The 20177-nt window shown below is 37.4% G+C and overlaps 1 pseudogene; it reads right to left on the bottom strand.

The window, feature by feature from the left end:
- The window catches only part of Vmn2r-ps126 (vomeronasal 2, receptor, pseudogene 126), a 61464-nt pseudogene extending 45376 nt beyond the window's left edge, over window positions 1-16088 (bottom strand).

Below are 20177 nucleotides of genomic sequence, written 5' to 3'. Positions count from 1 at the left end.
GGGATTAAGATCTGTACAGCTACCATTAATCCCACAAAGTACCCATTTATGAAAAGGATGCATTCTAAAGTCCTGTATGAAAAGTCCCTTTTTCATAACATATTTCTGCTCTGGGTCATCTATCATGTTGGGAGAAAAGGAAAAAGTTTTACTCTGATCTGTCCAACGAGTGACAGAGGATTGACAATCAGACCAAGGCAGGATCAGCCCTTCATCTTCCAAGCTACAATAAGGAGCCATTTTTGGTTGATTGGGACGTTCTTTGTCTGAAAAGTTAGGTGGTAGAAATGTACCATTAACCCAAGTTGCCTCATGCCAGAAGGTCCGATTTGTAAGGGTTATATCTCTATTGGAAGTGTCTTGGGTTATTTTCACCACGCCTCCTCGATACTTAAAAAACATTCCCAAAGCTCGGCTGGTGAGTCTGATACAATCTCCTAATTCATAAATTTGGAAACAGAGAGAACCTCGTTCCCTTAAAGAGCGTTTTTCTCCCAATGGTGCCCAGATAGGGTCAAATGATAGGTATGGCAGGCCTAAAGTTTTATTGGTCGTAAAAAACTTGGGAAAAACAGCTGTATTATGACGAACAGGCATGGGCTTGGGGAAAGCAGACAGAATTGCCCATCTATACTCTCCAAATATACTAGGAACCCAAATCCACAGAGGTAGCACAAGGACTAGAGGTAGTTTCCAAGGGATCCATCTGGGAGTCATCTTCAGGTGTCAGAATTCTCCGTGTCAGTCGTTCTGGCAGCCAGAATGGGTTGTCTTCTTCCTGTGGGAAAACACAAACAGCTCCCCTGGATCTTATTAATATAGGATCCGGGCCTTTCCAGAGACCAGTCAAAACATCTTTCCATTTTACCATCTCTTTTGGCCTGTCAGGCTCTGAACAGTGGCGTTCAGCCGCAGTATGGCCTTGAGCATCAAGGTTTAAAAAATTAAGAGTGAAGAGTGCCATAGAAACAGCTACTCTTGGCACTGTGGGTAGAACTTCCTGGACTCCCCCCTTTTGTTTAATAAGGTAGAACTTGAGGGTGCGATGGGCACGTTCTACAATGCCCTGCCCTTGAGGATTATATGGAAGACCAGTCAGATGAGTTACTTCCATCTGGCGACAGAACTGTTGAAATTTTTGAGAGGTGTAAGCTGGTCCATTGTCTGTCTTAAGGAGTTTGGGTTTTCCCCAAGCACTCCATGCCTCGAGACAATGTTGTATAACATGAGAGGCTTTTTCACCTGTTAAAGGTGTGGCAAACATTACACCAGAGAAGGTGTCAATAGAAACATGTAAATATTGATTTCTCCCAAAGGAAGAAAAATGCGTGACATCCATTTGCCAGACCTGTAATGGCCTGACGCCACGAGGGTTTATCCCCACATGAGGGACAGGTAAAAATTCACAACAATTGTGACATTGAGTAACAATCTCTCTAGCTTCTTTTCTAGTTAATGTAAAGCGGCGACGTAAAGTCTCAGCTGTCACATGAAAGCGCTTATGAAATTCTTTTGCTTGCTTTTACCTGGGAAGACAGAGCAACAGCTATAACCTTAGTGGCTTTGTCTGCTAAATCATTTCCCAGAGACATAGGACCAGGGAGGCCTGAGTGTGCCCTAACATGAGTAATATAAACAGGGAATTTTCTATTTAATAAAACAATCTGTATTTGTTGAAAAATATTGGCAACTCTGCTGGAGGGTTTTATTACCCCAGCTGTTTCAAGAATGTTAACTGCATTTACTACATAGGAGGAATCTGATACGATGTTAAGCGGTCCTGGGAATGCCTTAAGAACCTCTATTACCACTAAACATTCCACAACTTGAGGTGAAGTCTCATTATATTGCTTAGTTACTATCTCATTATTAACCACATAAGCACCTATACCAGTTTTTGATCCATCAGTGTACACCACAATCCCATCTGTAAGTGGGTCCTTAGCTGTTACTTGTGGAAACACTATAGCCTGATTCAGGGCAAACTGTAAAATTGGATGTTTAGGATAATGGTTGTCAATCCGTCCTGAAAAGGAGGTGACTAAAACTGCCCAATCATCAGATGTAGCTGCCAAGGTTTGAACCTGTGCAGCAGTATAAGGTACAATTAGGATTTTAGGATCTTGTCCAAAATAAGTAATAGCTGCTTTTATTCAAAGTGCAAGTTGTGCAACTGCATTAGGATACCAATCTATTATTTTAGCAGGAGATGTATTTGGATGAATCCATAATAAAGGTCCATTTTGCCACAAGACTGCGGTTGGCAACTGGGCTGTCTTAAAGACACACAAATCAAAAGGTTGTGACTCATCAATGCATTGTAATTGAGCCTTTTGCAAAGCTTTTTCTACTGTCTGCAAGGCCTGATTTGCAGCAGGAGTAAGGACTCTAGGGGAGGAGATATGAGACTCTCCTTCCAAAATGTCAAATAAAGGTTTTAACTCAGCAGAGGAAATCTTTAAAAATGGTCTCAGCCAATTTATATCTCCTAATAATCTTTGAAAATCATTTAAGGTGTGTAAATGATCTCTGCGAATCTCTAATCTTTGAGGAACAATTTTGTCAGGATAAATGAGTGACCCTAAGAAGGCTCCTATTTGAGCAACTTGCACCTTTTCAGTGGCTACCTGCAGTCCCCATTTCCCTAATGTTTTTATTAATATAGGATATGCTTCTTGTAATAACTGTAAATCTCTGTGACATATCAGTATGTCATCCATATAATTTATCAGAAGAATCGATGGAAAATGATTTTTAACTGACTTAAGTGCCAATTGCACATACAGCTGACACATAGTTGGGCTATTTGCCATCCCCTGAGGCAAGACCTTCCATTGGTACCTATGATCAGGCTCTAAGTGATTAATGGCTGGGATGGTAAATGCAAATCTTTGCCTATCTTGAGGACATAAAGGTATAGAGAAAAAACAATCCTTAATATCTATAATTATAATTTCCCAATTTTTAGGTAGGGCGGAGAGCAATGGGAGCCCTCGCTGAACTGATCCAAACAGGCGCATCTGTGCATTAATTGCTCTAAGATCATGTAATAAACGCCATTTGCCAGATTTTTTCTTAATTACAAAAATAGGTGTATTCCAGGGTGAGGTAGAGGGCTCTAAATGACCTAAGCGTAGCTGTTCAGAGACCAGTTTTGTGGCTGCTTCTAATTTTTCAGAGGCCATTGAGGAACCCATACCTTCTCCTCTGTAATCCATGGTATGGGCATGGAACCCTCAACAGCTGATTTTAGAAAAAATTTAAGCCTTGTCTTCCTTTATTACCCTCTTGAGGAATAGGTTCAAGTCTACCCTGCTCTCTTTTCCCTAATCCCTTTCCCTCTTTATAGCCCATTTTCTTCATCATTTGAACAGCTTGTGGTGAGTACTCATTAGTCAAGGTTATTCCTAGTGCCTGTAAAATGTCTCTCCCCCAAAGATTAACTGGGAGTGGTAAGACATAGGGAGTAAACCTTCCCGTTTGACCTTCAGGTGCTTGCCAGCTCAGAGTGCGAGAGCTGATAGTGGGGCAGGACTGATAGCCTAACCCTTGCAAAGAATGTGATGACTGAGTAATGGGCTAAGATTTTGGCCACCAGTGGGAAGAGATGATACTTTTATCTGCTCCTGTATCTAGAATCCCTTTGAAGTGTTTCCCTTCTATAACTAACTCTAAAGCTGGCCTGGAATCAAGAGGCATTATTAAGTAAGCAGAATCATTTTCAACAGAGCCAATTTCTCTAGCAGTTTGAAGGACACCAGGGGAGGGGGAGTAGCCATGTAGGCTTGGCAAGACTATTAGCTGAGCTATTTTATCTCCTTGTGCTATAGAAAAAACACCTTGAGGACAGGAACAAAGAACTTGAAGTTCCCCCTCATAGTCTTGATCTACGACTCCAGGGTGGATAATGAGACCTTGTAAAGCCAAGGAGGCCTGGCCCAGTATTAGGCCAACACTTCTGGATGGCAGAGGCCCTTTGAAGTCAGTGGGAATGGGCTGCATCCCCATTGAGGGTGTCAGCATGAATCGAGTGATGGCACAGAGATCCACTCTTGCTGGGACTTCTGCAGCTCTGTGGACTGTAGTGTCCGCCTGTTGTGAGCTGGGATCCCATATGTTTTGGGGCCCTGGGACCTGGGGCCCAGAAACTCGTTTTTTGAATTGTCTTCACTTCTTTCTGCCTGAGGTCCAGACTGAATAAATCTGCCTCTGACGTCTTTAATTGAACGACACTCACTGGCTTGATGATAGCTTTTTCCACACCTTATTGTGTCCCTTATAGTACTCATAATTAACAGATCCTCTTTAACTTAAAAATGGGAAATCTAGATTAAAGAAAATAATTTTTGCAATTTTTTTCAGATAATGCTTTCTTATGTGTGAATCCTAAAACTTTTTTACTTACAATACCTTGTGTTTTGAAATTCTGTTTATTTTCTGCTGGACTTTATGAAATAGACCCTATTACATTTGATAGTACTCAAAGTCACCCAATAATATGTTTTCACAACATTTGAAGTAAGCATATATAGATAGAATATTCTTAGAAAATGTGAGGGATTTTTGAAAGAAATACTCTGCTCTGGACCTTTTTAATATTTTCATAAATACTATGATGAACATAAAATAGATTCAGCAAAATTTATAAAATATATTATGTTGGTGTGGTAGTTTGATTATGCTTGTCCCAATGAGTGGCACTATTGTAAACTGTGACCTTGTTGAAAGAATTATATCACTGTGGAAGTGGGCTTTAAAATCATGATGAGTATCTTAAACTCATCCTAGATACCTGGAAGTCATTCTTTTCTTGAAAAGTTTTATCTGACTATATAGAACTGTTAGCTCTTCCTGTGCCATGCCTGCCTGGATGCTCTCATTCTCTGGACTTGAGAATGATTTACTGAACCTCTGAACCTGTAAGTCTGTCCCAATGAAATGTTGTACTTATAAAAGTTGAGTGTGTCAAAGTGATGTTTATAGCAGTAAAACCCTACATAAGACATAAATTAGTACCTGCAGTATGGTATTTATGTGATGGACCTGGCCATTTTTTTTTTTTTTGGTTGGAACAATGTGGATTTTGAGATTATGCATTTGTAAATCAGTAGAATACTTTAAGTTGGGCTTAATGCACCATACTTGTAGGAATATGAAAACCTTTGTTGCTTAGGGTGATTTTCACTGTGGAAGCCTGGTTCTAGAGGTTTCAGAGGAGAAGAATTTTTATGTGGGGCTATTCTAGTGATATTTTGGTGAGCTATGTGAATGCCTTTTGCCCTTATCTAAAGAGCTTACCTGAGGCTAAGAAAAAAGGGGTTTATATTAACTGAATTAACAAAAGAAGTCTCAAAAAGCTGAATAGAGCCTTTCATCTCTGGTAAAGTCACATGAAGAACATTTTCATACAAGCTTAGCAAGCTTAGAAAGGAAAAATAGAAACATATGTTTCAAGTAAAATAAAGGGGCACCAGGAAATATAATGAAGCTGAATGCTAGTTTCAAAGAGAAAATAGAGTTAATAGAGTGATGACCTGTGAGCAAGATCAAACCCAACCAAACTATTATTTGTATTTGCAGTTGAGATGGGAATACATTGGAGTTTTAATATGGAGTGAACTACAATCCAGAAATAGAGGGAAAATATGTGATTCAGACCTTGAGGCTGGAAGACACAGGCTTTTGACCGGGACCATGGAAAATAGTGGCCAAGAGAAGATTTGGCCTAGACATGATGGTACACTGCTTTAATCCCAGCAGACAAATACAGGCAGATGTTTGAGTTTGAGGCCAGCTTGTAACACATCGAGTTCCAAGTAGAGATAAGCATAAATCCAGGTGTGATAATATATGCATTACATCTCAGCATTCTGCAGTCAAAGCCATACAGATCTTTGAGTTCAAGGTCAATTTACAGAGCATGTCCAAGTCCAAGGTCAGTGAAGCTTATGCAGTTATAGAGTTGTTAAACAAAAGCTGGAAATTGAAGAAGGCATAGCAGTATTCTACCTCCAGTAAGCTGACTAATTTGGAAGCATGAGGCTCTGGCATATGAGTCAAGAAGAGAATGAGACTACCAGAAAAAAAAATTGACTCTGGTTAGCTGGAGCTATAAATTAACAATAATTAAGAATAGATCAGCATCGATGAGGTGAAAAATCATCTGGGAAGTGTTTTCTGAGAGTAAAAAGGCTGTGTTCCAGAGATACCAAATGTTGTACCTCAATTAGCAGCTTGACTTGGGGTTGGAGGCACCCAGATGTTACCTGGATTTTGTGTGTGTGTGTTTAAAGATTTTTATTAGATAATTTCTTAATTTACATTTCAAATGTTATCACCTTTCCTAGTTTCCCCTCCAAAAATCCCCAATCTCCTACCCCCAACCCCTGATCCGCAACCCACCCACTCCCATTCCTGGTCGTGGCATTCCCCTATACTGGGGCATAGAGACTTCACAGGACCAAGGGCCTCTCCTCCCATTGATGACCAATTAGGATATGCTCTGCTACATATATATCTAGAGCCATAACTTCCACCATGTGTTTTCTTTTGTTGGTGGTATAGTTCCAAGGAGTTCTGGGAGTACTGGTTAGTTCATGCTACATCCACTCCAGTAGTAACTCACTTGGCAGGCCTAAAAGCCTGGAAGCAGTAATGAGGCAAAAAGTTTCATGGAAACTTAGCCTCCCAGAACCTTGGTATTCCCATAGCTAGAATGCCCCAGAATTGTCCTTGCAATATTGTGGAGGGTCTTGCATGCTTTCTTACAGTATTTTACTTGATAAGAGTTAGAAATCTCAGGGCAAGCTTAGCAAAGTATACTTAGAATCTTCATTACAGCCAGGTATAGAAGACCACATTGCATATTAGAAGAACATTGGTGAATTCTTCTGACAAATGGAGATTCCCTAAAGATACTTAAAAGAACAGCCAAATTACTTTCATATGCAAGTATTTACCACAGCCTAGGAAAAAGGGGGGGGGGAGTTGTGGTAGTGCATTATTCCTGATAAAGTCTGCTAAGGCAAAAGCCCCTGGTGCTAGCATTCACAAGGCTCAAAGGAGTAGCACAAATTGTGACTAGGGTATGAAATCCTTACAGGGTATTAGGTGACTCTAGGCAGGACTGTTTTATCTTTACTGTAAACATTGCCTGGTTCTTGTCAGTCCTTTGAAGGCATTCCTTTGTTTTGTTTCAGATACTTCAGTGTACCTTTCCTGTTGTGACACCCTACTCCCGTGTTTTCTGTATTATATAAGATTGGTGCTCAATTTGAAAAAAAATACATGCAGATAAAGCACTCCGTTGTGTCCTGTCTGTCTGTCACCTTTTTCATCACCAACTCCATGCCTGCATGCTGGAACCTCTAATATCCCACAGATTGGGTGGAGGGGGCACTGAGCCCTGTCTGTGGCAAGTTCATGTTTATGTTTGTTCCTCCTATGGGACTTCAGTCCCCTTCAGCTCCCCGAGTATTTCTCTGGCTCCTTCATTGGGGACCTTGTGCTCTGTCCAAAGGATAACTGTGAGCATCCACTTCTGTATTTGCCAGCCTCTGCCAGAGCCTCGAAAGAGCCAGCTGCATCAGGCTCCTGTCAGCAGACTCTTGCTGTCATCTGCCTATTGATTGGGTTTGGTTGTTGTTTATGGAGTGGATCCCCAAGTGGGGCAGTCTCTGGATAGCCATTCCTTCAGGATCTGCTCTGAATATTGTCTCTGTACCTCCATTCATGGATAATTTGTTCCCCATTCTAAGAAGGAATGAAGTATCCACACTTTGGTCTTCCTTCTTGAGTTTCATGTGTTTTGCAAGTTGTATCTTGGGTATTCTAAGTTTATGGGCTAGTATCCACTTATGAGTGAGTGCAAATAATGTGTGTTCTTTTGTGATTAGATTACCTCACTCAGGATTATATCCTCCAGATCCATCTATTTGCCTAAGACTTTCATAAATTCATTGTTTTTAATAGCTGAGTAGTACTCGATTGTGTTACCTAAATTAGAGATTATGAAGGGGTCATGGAGAGTAACTGATGCCTGGTACTGGGAGAATCTAGGAAACAGCATTGGTGAAGGGAAAACCTCAGTTGAAGGTGATGGCACAGGACTAGAGGGATCATGCAAAGCAGGTGAGGCTTAGCACTTGGAAGAGAGCATATGCAAGGCTACTGGTGAAGCCTAGTTGTAGTACAAGACCCCTCTGTACTGCAGATGCAAGTAGCATTGGTTGATTACCAAAACCACCAGCAAAAGTAGAGTGGAGTCAATCAGTATTATCTTACTGTCCAACTTTCTATCAAAAATATATTCAAATACACAGTGTTTAGAATTTCTTTAAGCTACATACTCTTCAACAATATAATTTATTAACAGACACTGCCCAGATTTGTTCTTACTGTGTAAATGACTCTTTTTATGCATACACAGGATACATTCAAATATTCATTAATATGTGTGTGTGTGTGTGTGTGTGTGTGTGTGTGTGTGTGTGTGTGTGTGGTGTAAGGATTTCATTTGTGTGAAAATTTGAGAGTAAATTTTATTATTATTGAAAGAAGAGAGTGTGGACACTTCATAAGAATCAGAAGTCTCCATATGAAATTGATAATTGTTTCAAAATTTGTGAAGAATTATGTTGGAACTTTGATGGAGACTGCATTGAATTTTAACATTTATTTTGTTTAGGTGGACATTTGCACTAGGTTAATTCCATTTACCTACACACATAGGTGATGCTTTTGTCTTTTGATATCTTCCTCAATTTCTCTCTTCAAAGACTTGGGGTTTGTGTCATGCAGATTTTTCACTTACTTGGATAGAAGTACATGAAGTTGATATTATTTGTTTTTACTGTGAACAGTACTATTTCTCTAATTTCCTTCTCATACCTTTTATTGTTCCATGTAGGATGGTACTGATTTCTCTGAGTTAGTTTTGGATCCAGTCACATTATTGAGTAGTTATATCAGCTGAAGGGATTCTCTTGTAGACTTTGGCGATGTGGAGATGATTCAATATACAAAAATCCATTCATGTAATCCACTAAGTAAATAAATTCAATGAAAAATCCTGTGATTATATCATTGGAAGCTGAAAAAGCATTTGAAAATATACAACACACCTTCATGTTACAAGTATTAGGTAGAACAGGAATGCATGTCCCTTATCTAAACATAATACAATCAATATACAGCAAATGTCAACCAAACTCAAATTAAATGGAGAGAAAGTTGAAGCAATCCTACTAAATTAAGGGACAAGACAAGGATGACCACTCTCTCAGTATCTATTCAGTATAGTACTCACAATTCTAGAGAGAGAACAATGAGACAAAAATAGCAAATAAAGGGAAACAAATTTGAAAAGAAATAGTCAAGGTATCACTATTTGAGGATGGTATATTAGTTTACATTTGCAACCTCAAAAAATCAACCAGAGTTCTTCTACAGATAATAAAACACATAAGCAAAATAGCTTGATATTAATTTAACTCAAACAAATTAGTAGATCTCGTCTACCCAAAGTATAATCAGGATGAGAAAGTAAAATTAAAAAACAATATCCTTTACAATAGGCAGAAACAATATGAAATATCTTAGTGTAACTTTTTTATTAGATACATTCTTCATTTACATTTCAAATGCTATCCCGAAATTACCCTATATCATATCCCCACCCTACACCCCAACCCACCTACTCCTGCTTCCTGGTCCTGGCATTCCTCTGTACTGGGGCATATGATCTTTGTAAGACCAAGGGCCTCTCCTCCCATTGATGGCTGACTAGGCCATCTTCTGCTACATATGCAACTAGAGACACAGCTCTCAGGGATACTGGTTATTTCATATTGTTGTTCCTCCTATAGGGTTGCAGACCCCTTTAGCTCCTTGGGTACTTTCTGCAGCTCCTTCATTAGGTGCTCTGTATTCCATCCAATAGATGACTGTGAGCATCCACTTCTGTATTTGCCAGGCACTGACAGAGCCTCACAAGAGATATCTATATCAGGGTCCTGTCAGCAAAATCTTTCTGGCATATGCAATAGTGTCTGGGTTTGGTAATTTTATATGGGATGGATCCCCAGGTGGGGCAGTCTCTGGATGGTCCTTCCTTCCATCTCAGCTCCAAACTGTGTCTCTGTAACTCCTTCCATGTGTATTTTGTTCCCCATTCTAATAAGAAACAAACTATCCACACTTTGGTCTTCTTTCTTCTTGATTTTCCTGTATTTTGCAAATTTTGTCTTGGTTATTCTAATGATCTGGGCTAATATATGCTTATAAGTAAGTGCAAATAATGTGTGTTCTTTTGTGATTGTGTTACCTCAGTCAGGATGAGATCTTCCAGATCCATTCATTTGCCTAAGAATTTCATAAATTCATTGTTTTTAATTGCTGATGGATAGTGAATGGCTGAGAAGCATTTGAAAAAAATATTCAACATCCTTAATCATCAGGGAAATGCAAATCAAAACAACCCTGAGATTCCACCTCACACCAGTCGGAATGGCTAAGATCAAAAATTCAGGTGACAACAGATGCTGGCAAGGATGTGGAGAATGAGGCACACTCTTCCCTTGTTTGTGGGATTTTAAGCTGGTACAATAACTCTGTAAATCAGTTTGGTGGTTCCTCAGAAAATTGGACATAATACTACCGGAAGATCCAGCAACACCTGTCCTGGGCATATAACCAGAAAATGTTCCAACTTGTAATAAGGAAACATGTTCCACTATGTTCATAGCAGCCTTGTATATAATAGCCAGAAGCTGGAAAGAACCCAGATTGTCCCTCAGCATAGGAATGGATAAAGAAAATGTGGTACATTTATACAATTGGTGTAACTCTTAACAAGTAAGTGAAAGATGTATATGACAATAACTTCAAACTTTCATGAAAGTCATTGGAGATCTCCAGTGCTCATAGATAGGTAGGATTGACATAGTACATATGGCTATCTTACCATAAGTAATCAACAGACTCAATGCAATCCCCATCAAGATTCTAACACAGTTCCTCACAAACATTGAACGAGCAATTCTCAATTTCACATGGAAAAGCATAAAAATCCCAGCATTGCAAAACAATTCTTAGCATGAAAAGAATTTCTGGAGGAATTATCATCCCTGACCTTGTGCTGTACTACAGAGCAATAGTGATTAAAAAACCACATTGTATTGCTACATATATAGAAAAGTCATACTATGGAATAGAAGTAAAGACCAGAAATAAGCTCATATATATATATATATATATATATATATATATATATATATATATATATATATATATATAGACACTTTATATTTGACAAAGAAGCCAAAAACATACAATAAAGAGAAAGAAAGAAAGAAAGAAAGAAAGAAACAAACAAACAAACAAAGCATATTCAATGAATGGTGCTGGTCTATCCCTGAATCTAAGCCCACAACTCTCACTGCACACACATTGTGGGAACTGAGAAGAATGAATGATGTTATTTAATGCTTAGGGTCCTATGAAAAATGAAAAAACAAATTTTTGAAGGTCATACACAGAAGCGCAAAATATTTTATTAATAATTAGAATAGTTTAAAAGATTATTTGTAGTAATAATGAATGTGGAACTGGGGTAGTCAACAGAAAGTCACAGATGCCAAGAAAGCAAGAGACTCCCAGCATCCATTCGGGATTACATTAGTTGATATACTCCACAAAGAAGAGAGAGAACCTGTAGAGGACATATACATAGGTTAGGCAAGGCCCCTGGTTGAAGGATGGGGACACCAAGACATCTCAAAAATATTAACCCAAAATTGTTCCTATCTAATGAAAATATAGGAACAAAGAGTGGAACAGAGAATGAAAGAAAAGTCATGCAGAGACAGTCCTATCTGTTGATCAATCCCAAATATCATTGCCAAAGAAGACACTGTTGCTTATGCCAAGAAGTGCTTTCTGATAGTGGCCAACTATAGCTGTCTCCTGAGAGGCTCTTACCAATACAGAGGAGAATGCTTGCAGTCAACCACCTTAACTGAGGACAAGGACCCTAATGGAGTAGTTAAGGACTGAAGGAGTTGAATGGGTTTGCAACCTCATAGGAAGAACAAAAATATCAGTGAACTAGAAACCCCAGAGCTCTCAGGGAGAAAACCACCAAACAATGAATATACATAGAGGGGACAATGTCTCCAGCAGCATATGTAGAAGAGTATGACCATATCTGGCATCAATGGGAGAAGAGGACCTTGGTCCTCTGAAGGTATGGTGCCCCACTAGGGAGATGAGGTAGAACTGTTAGGGTAGGAGGACTGCCCTTATAGAAGCTGGGGATAGGAGATGGGATAGTGGGGGTTGCAGATGAGAAACTGTGAAGGGGGACAACATTTGAAATATAAATAAATAAAATAACCAATAAAAATTTTAAAAAGGAATTTTAAAAAGAGAAATAAAAGATTATGCACTTGAGAAGGCAAATGTGTTTAAATTTTGGTCTGAGAATTTTCACCATGTTAAAAAATTTGGAATCTAAATGAGTTAAGGACAAACATGTGAAAAATTAGTGATTAGGAACATGGTATAGGAGTCCATGAGGTCCATCTAGCCTAACACTATCTTTGTAATTTCTGACACCTGTGTTGAGCATCTCAACTTCCACCATTATTTTGAATCTTGACATTTGAGAGGATTTCAAATTATTAAGGAAGCAAATAAGCATATATTTTTAGGAAGAAATATATAGATAAATTTAGCTAAGGTGAAAAGTTTCAGTTAAAATTTAATTGTCACTATTATTGTACAAATATCACAATTGCCTAGAAGATAGAAGAGAGCTTCAGTATTCATTGCTTCCTGCAATTTAGAGGATGATATATCATCAGTACGCTCTCACATTTGAAAATCATGCATTTTCAAATATAATTTCTTGTACTCTGAAATTGATCTGTAAGTTCTTTCAAGTTATTATTAAACATTGGATGAAATAGGACATATTGAGAATTGAAGGACGATTAAGGATTGCTAATGAAGATATTACATGATATTTTTTAAAGAAAAATATTCCATATAGGCTAAATCATCTTGTCACTTATTTGCTTTTTGTTGACATTATATGGGAAGTTATTGAATCTTTAGTGGATTTAGACTTGATGAAATCAGGACACAGTGTTTGGGAATTGAAAAATGAAAATGCTTACTTAATTCCAGGATTCTAATTTTATTTACTATAATAATTGTGGATATAAACATTTTCTTTTCATTTCCTATGTCTCTCTCCAGTATGATTACTTGTCAGGATTCTATCCTTGGTACACTATGATACTTCTAGAACCATAAAACAAAATGTAGTATGTCTTATAAATGCCATTTTTAATCATGGTATTTGAACACACAATAAAAAATACATTTGATATTGTTTCATGAAATTAATATGAAATAATAGATTTTCCTCCAGTACATTAACACATGAAACATTTGGAAATGAAAATTTCCTCTTACCCTCCTCCCATCCCTAATTTGTGGCAAATGGAGGAAACCTAATCCCCATATGAATTAGCAATGGGGGACTTATTGAATACTATATATTTCCATAGATCTGAATCAAGGAAAATTAAAAGCCAGTATAATAGAACTACTTCCCAGTATCTTATGGTGAAATTCCAAGTGTAATGAAACTTGATTCAATCATCATTATATCAGAGAACATAATTGTTTTAGTAATATAAGCACAAAGCACTTAGATAATATGCAGCCCACCTTTGAAAATATTTTTGGCCATTGTATCATCTGTTCAGATAAAGGCAACTATTGACCCTGGGGAACATTTGTAGAAAAGGATCCTATTTTCACTTTTAATCCAAGACCCTTTGGTAAATTCCAAAGGTTAAGAATGCCATATTCTGCATATATTATCTGTTTCCAATCGAAACGCTTTTGTCTCTTACTTCAATGTACTTCAGAAAATTGTTAAGCTTATAGAGAAACATAATTTAATATTACATTGTGCCCAAGGGGCAGCACAAAATGTGGGTTTTGGAATGTGTCTTCTTATTCTTCATTTCTGCTGTAAACATCAACATCAATGAAGATTCTGTTAATGATGAGAAATTGAAAACCTGAGTGTTCAGTATGCCATTCTGCTTCTAATTATTACTGATCTTCAACTGAAAACTATGAAACAAGCTCAAATAAGCAATCAATGACAATTGATCTATAAAAAGATCAATTTTTTAAAAACCTAGCCAGACCCATTTGCTTTCAGAACATCTTCAGTGCTCCAGTATGTAAAATCAGGGTGATAGCTAGAAATTAATTGAAAGGCTTCATTTATATATAATCCAACCATCATTGTTTCACTGGAGTTTCTCTGTTTTAATTTCTCTTGTAACACATAAAGCAATGAGATTTTTATTGCAAGTATTACCTTGAGAGTATTGTACAGCTAAATATTGATGACATGAACTTGATTTTGACTAAGCATATTTGCTCCTGGTATCTTGCACATCATTTTATAATACCATACACTTTAAACTACCTTGACTTTTAGGTAAGATTAGAGGCACAACAAATTCTATGATTGTAGACAAGATAAATGAATTTTACAATACATAATTTAGTATTGTTGCAAATTTCATATGTCAGAGTTCTGACAGTAAAATACAGTAGGAAGTTATTTCCTGCCATGGAAAGAACACTGTCCCTTTGCCATTTTCATATGGTTTCATTTGAAGTTGTTGAAGTCTCATCTCATGAAGGTGGTAAGCCAGAGCATACACACCATTATAAATAAGAGTGCTCTCTTCATTCATGGCCACATCAAACATGTGTCTATATCCAAAATAGCATTGTTTTGACAGTTGTTCAAAACATGACAATTAATGTTAGAAAATGAGCACTTGAACAGGAAATACTACAACTTAGTAAGATAAACATCTTCTGGGTTTTTATTAGGAATAACTGTTTGAATAAATTTGGTAAGCAAAAAATTCTCTCTATAATTGTGCCTAAAAATTAGGCTTCCATGGAATAAGTCTAACATGAAATAATCAGGTCTGTCAATATCATGATTTTCAATGTTCATCACCCAGACAATCCATGTCAATAACATTTGCTCAATATTTCTCATCACACCTTCTAGAGAATCAGTGTCACCACAAATAATTATTATGTTTGTCTCATCCATATTTTCCCAGAGTTTGGCAAAATATAAATTCCATGTGGCTGGGATCATTTTTTCGATAGTTAGGGAGATTCCATTTCTCTCCATCTCCTCCCTAAAATCTGATAGAATTTTATTTCCTTTGTGGTCATCAGAGAGGATGAGACCAACTCACGATGACCTTAAATGAGCCATCAAAAAATAATTACAAGGGAAAGAGAGGCGTCTTTGGGGGACATCTGGCAGAGAGAAAAATACTGACCATGGTCATTCAAGAGAGGATCATAAGTTCCAAAAGTAATCTGAAGTAAACTGGAAAGAAGAGGAAGAATTTTAAAATCAGAGAAAATTTTATTCCTGAAGCAATTGTTGATAACAGGAGAACATTTTAAAGGGACATTCCATTTACATTCTACAGGAATTTTCTTAGGTCTTTAAATTTGAAGGATTTACCCAGTATCAGATATTAAACAAACTTTTCTCTTACAAACAAGAAAAATCTGGATTGATTAACATGAGACCTGGTCTTGCTTTAATATTTGGATAATTGATCAATCATTCTTTCAGCTTAAAGACACCAATAACATGAACAAAGAGAACTGACTTTCAGTTATCACAATCCACATTTTCTCACCTGTGGAAATTTAAAGAGTTATAGCAATGACCCAAGTTGGACAGATGTTATCCATGATGTACCTGTGAGTGCAGCAGTGAAAATTCTCTGCTTACATTTGTAATTAGTTAAAATATTTCTCTGTACATGAGCTGTGAGGCAAAAAACAGCACTTGTAAGTGTTTCCTTCACAATGAATCTGACATGCTGAGAAATTAAATCCAAGAAATATGTTGGGTAAAAGATTGGGGTTCCCATTGTTCTCCTCAATGTCAAATAATAGAGAAAGAATATACTGGTAGTTCTTAAAGTTATACCTGGGTAAGTCACATAAAGTCACATAGATAATGATCAAATATATCACACACATCTACATTTCAGTACAGTAATTCTTATAGTTTAACTTTGAACCTATAAAACATGCAATATAATTTCTTCACCATGAACTAGATTAGGCAAATATTTTAGATTTACCTCTTTTACTATTACTACTTATTATCTATAGGTCCCCAAATCATATATTATTTATATTTCATAGGTTGATTTTGGGGGGTGGTCATGACAGGATTTCTCTATATAACTGTGGCTGTCCTGGAACTCACTTTGTAGACCAGGCTGGCCTCAAACTAAGAAATCTTCCTGCCTCTGCCTCCTGAGTTCTGGGATTAAAGGCGTGTGTCACCACACCTGGCTATGTTGATTCTTTACATATTCTGTTTACAAATCAGGAATCATTTTTTTCTCTAAAAAAATACAGCAGTTGGAATGCAGATCTTTGGTCCTCTGGACTCTTCACATATGAAAACTCACTATTTTATTATTAAAGCAACCACATTTAAAATTAACATCTTAAATGAATTATATTCTGAAGTTTATTTCATAATGAATATAGTTCCATGCCCTCTATATTTTTATCATTATGTCTATTTATGGTGTTTTGATGTGTGCCTGGGTATATGCATGTCTCTTAGAATGTACAGTTTTGACGTTCAGAAAGAATAAATTCACGTCAAGACAAGCAAAGGTTGATTCCTAACTATTCACCTTACTTATACTATATTTTATTTATCTGTTTACATATATATTTATTAATGCACTTATGCATTTATTCATTTAATTAATTTAATAATATTCAGCTGCTTTATAGGTTTACTCAATAAAACAGTATCTATGAGTTGAATGTAAGTAGTTGTGCATAGTAAGCTGATCTTGAACTCAGAAATAACCACCTGTCTCTTTTTCTAGATTACTGGGAATATAATCTTGCACTAGTATATCTACTTGCTGAATTTCTTTATTTTCTTTTCACATATGTCTAGATATCTTCATAGCAAATCTGTGGAGATCCTGGCTGAGGATGAAGGCCAGAAAGAACCCTGTCCAAGAAACTCTGTTGCTTCTGTTGCCCAAGTGCTCTCCAGTGATCACGAGGTCCTGGGTGTGCTAGGTGTTCTGTGGAGTGAAGAGTCCTCTGGGGTCCTAGGCACCCTAAGACGGGTTCATGCAGAAGATGGCAGATCTGGCCCCTACTGGAACATATCCCAGCCTCTGGTTGGGTGGAGTTCCTTTGTCTCTGTTCCTGCTGGTACAAGAACCTCTGTGATTCTTTGGAGCTGATGTTGCATTCCACTCACCCCTGATCCCCTGGTGATCCTGAGGTCTTGGGGCATGGAGAGTCCTCTGGGGTTCTTGGCAGGCTCTGCCAGGTTCAGGTGGAAGATCAGGTGTGGCCTTTCTAGAGTTAAGGTATCCCTATAAAATGCTAATTTAGAACTCTAAGAAGCTCAATTTTGCCCATGGTCTTCACGTCTGATGCTTTTGATAAAAATGTATAACTCTCAGCTCCTTCTCCAAGACCACTTCTGCCAGCACACTGCAATGCTTCTCACCAGGATCAAATGGACATGATCTCTGAAATTGTAAGTTTTTCTTCAGAAGACATGTTAAGGACATTGTGGGTCTTCACATCCACCCAAAGCAAAGAAGAGAGAAGTTGATATTAGAGAAAGGTGTAATGCTTTGAAGGGCAATGTTTTGTTTTGTATTGTATTGTTTTGTTTTATTTTGCAGTGAATTACTTTACATGCTACTTAATGAGCCTACGAAGGATGTATGTGGAAAAAATGTGTTGCTGATTGAAATTGACATATGCATTCCTGACTCAAGTGTACACTTAGGAGATAAATATTAGTGTTTCCTAGAGATTACTCTTTAGGTATCTTGGAAAACAATGATGGTGCATTTTGACCTAATTAAAAAAGTGACCCTGAAGCCAAAGTGTAGGGTTATAGGTTTATTCCATTGGCAAAGAAAATCTCAACACAGCCTCTTATTGACACTGGCATGTGGTCATTAGTATCTGGAACCATAGATGCCAGCATCAGCAACAGAATACAAGAGATGGAGAGAGAATGTCAGGTGAAGAAGATTCCATAGGGAACATGGACACAACAATCAAAGAAAATGCAAAATGAAAATAGATCATAACTCAAAACATCCAGGAAATCCAGGACACAATGAGAAGGCCAAACCTACGGATAATAGGAGTAGATGAGAAGGAGGATTTTCAACTTAAAGGGCCAGCAAATATCTTCAACAAAGTTATAGAAGAAAACTTACCTTACTTAAAGAAAGAGATGCCCATGAACATACAAGAAGCCTACAGAACTCCAAATAGACTGAACCAGAAAAGAAATTCCTCCCCACACATAATAATCAGAACAACAAATGCACTAAATAAAGACAGAATATTAAAAGCAGTAAGGGAAAAAGGTCAAGTACCATATAAAGGCAGGCCTATTACAATTACTCCAGACTTCACACCAGAGACTATAAAAGCCATAAGATCATGGGCAGATGTTATACAGACCCTAAGAGAACACAAATGCTATCCCAGGTTATTATATCCAGCAAAACTTTCAATTACCATACATGGAGATATCAAAGTATTCCATGACAAAACCAAATTCACACAATATCTTTACACGAATCCAGCACTTCAAAGGATAATAAAGGGAAAACACCAATACAAAGATGGAAACTACACCCTAGAAAAAGCAAGAAAGTAATCCTTCAACAAACCTAAAGAATACAGCCACAAGAACAGAATCCTTATTTAAAAACAAAAATTACAGGAGGCAACAATTACTATTCTTTAATTTCTCTTAGCATCAATGAACTCAATTCCCAAATAAAAAGACATAGACTAATAGACTGGTTACACAAACAGGATCCAATGTTTTGCTGCTTGCAGGAAACTCACCTCAGGGACAAAGAAAGACACTACCTTAGAGTAAAAGGCTAGAAAACAATTTTCAAAGAAAATGGTCCTAAGAAACAAGCTAGAGTAGCCATTCTAATATTGAATAAAATTGACTTCCAAACAAAAGTTATCTAAAGAGAAAAGGAGTGGCATTTCATAGTCCTAAAAGGAAAAATCTACCAAGACGAACTCTCAATTTTAAAAATCTATGCTCCAAATGCAAGTGCAGCCACACTCATTAAAGAAACTTTAGTAAAGATTAAAGCACACATTGCACATCACACAATAATAGTGGGGGATTTCAACACCCCACTCTCACCAGAGAATAGATCCTGGAAACAGAAACTAAACAGAGACACATGGACACTAACGGAAGTTATGAATCAAATGAATTTAACAGATATCTACAGAACATTTCAATCTAAAACAAAAGGATATACCTTTTTCTCAGCACCTCAAGGTGCCTCCCTCAAAATTGACCATATAATCGGTCACAAGACAGGCCTCAACGGATAAAAATAAATATTGAAATTATCCCATGCATCCTATTAGGTCACCATGGACTAAGGCTGATCATCAATAACAGCATAAATAATAGAAAGCGAACATTCACATGGAAACTGAAAAAAACACTCTACTCAATGATACCTTGGTTAAGGAAGAAATAAAGAAAGAAATTAAAGACTTTTTAGAGTTTAATGAAAATGAAGCCACAACATCCCCAATCTTAGCGGACACAATGAAAGTAGCCCTAAGAGGAAAACTCAAAGCCCTGAGTGCCTCCAAAAAGAAACTAGGGAGAACATACATTAGCAGCCTGACAGCACACCTAGAAGCTCTAGAACTAAAGGAAGCAAATTTACCCAAGAGGAGTAGATGTCAGGAAATAATCAAACTTAGGTCTGAAATCAACCAAGTGGAAATAAAAAGAACTATTCAAAGAATCAACCAAACCAGGAGCTGCTACTTTGAGAAAATCAAGAACAGAGATAAACCCTTAGCCAGACTAACTAGAGGGCACAAGGACTGTATCTTAATTAACAATATCAGAAATGAAAAAGGAGACATAACAACAGAACTTGAGGAAATCCAAAACATCATCAGATCCTACTACAAAAGGCTATACTCAACAAAACTGGAAAACCTGGATGAAATGGACAACT

This window comes from Mus musculus, chromosome 17, assembly GCF_000001635.26.
Source record: "Mus musculus strain C57BL/6J chromosome 17, GRCm38.p6 C57BL/6J".
Classification (NCBI taxonomy): domain Eukaryota; kingdom Metazoa; phylum Chordata; class Mammalia; order Rodentia; family Muridae; genus Mus; species Mus musculus.
Note: the sequence above shows the minus strand (reverse complement) of the source record. Positions and strands in the feature narration are given on the sequence as shown.